The following is an 815-nucleotide window of genomic DNA, read 5'->3' on the forward strand; positions in this document are numbered from 1 at the left end:
TCTACAGCTGCACCATCGAGAGCATCATGACTGGTTGCATCACCGCCTGGTATGGAAACTGCTTGGCCTCCGACCGCAAGGCACTACAGAGGGTAGTGCGTACGGCCCAGTACATCACTGGGGGCAAGCTTCCTGCCATCCAGGACCTCTATACCTGGCGGTGTCAGAGGAAGGCCCTCAAAATTGTCAAAGACTCCAGCCAGCCTAGTCATAGACTGTTCTCTCTGATACCGCACGGCAAGCGGTACCGGAGTGCCAAGTCTAGGTCCAAAATACTTCTCAACAGCTTCTACCCCCAAGCCATAAGACTCCTGAACAGCTAATCATGGCTACCCGGACTATTTGCACTGCCCCCCCACCCCATCCTTTTTACTCTGCTGCTACTCTGTTAAATATTTATGCATAGTCACTTTAACTCTACCCACATGTACATATTACCTCAACTAGCCGGTGCCCCCGCACATTGACTCTGCACCGGTACCCCCCTGTATATATAGCCTCCCTACTGTTATATTATTTTACTTCTGCTCTTTTTTTCTCAATACTTTTTTTGTTGTTGTTTTATTTTTACTTTTTTTGTTAAAAATAAATGCACTGTTGGTTAAGGGCTGTAAGTAAGCATTTCACTGTAATGTCTGCACCTGTTTTATTCGGCGCATGTGACCAATACAATTTGATTTGATTTGATTTGATTTGTAAGTAAGCATTTCACGGTAAGGTCTACACCTGTTGTATTCGGCACATGTGATAAATAACATTATATTTGATTTGATTTGATTTTTTGCCTGGAGCCGGCCCTGGCTAGATGGGTAATT

This window comes from Coregonus lavaretus (assembly GCF_964263955.1).
Source record: "Coregonus lavaretus genome assembly, contig: HAP1_SCAFFOLD_669, whole genome shotgun sequence".
Lineage (NCBI taxonomy): Eukaryota > Metazoa > Chordata > Actinopteri > Salmoniformes > Salmonidae > Coregonus > Coregonus lavaretus.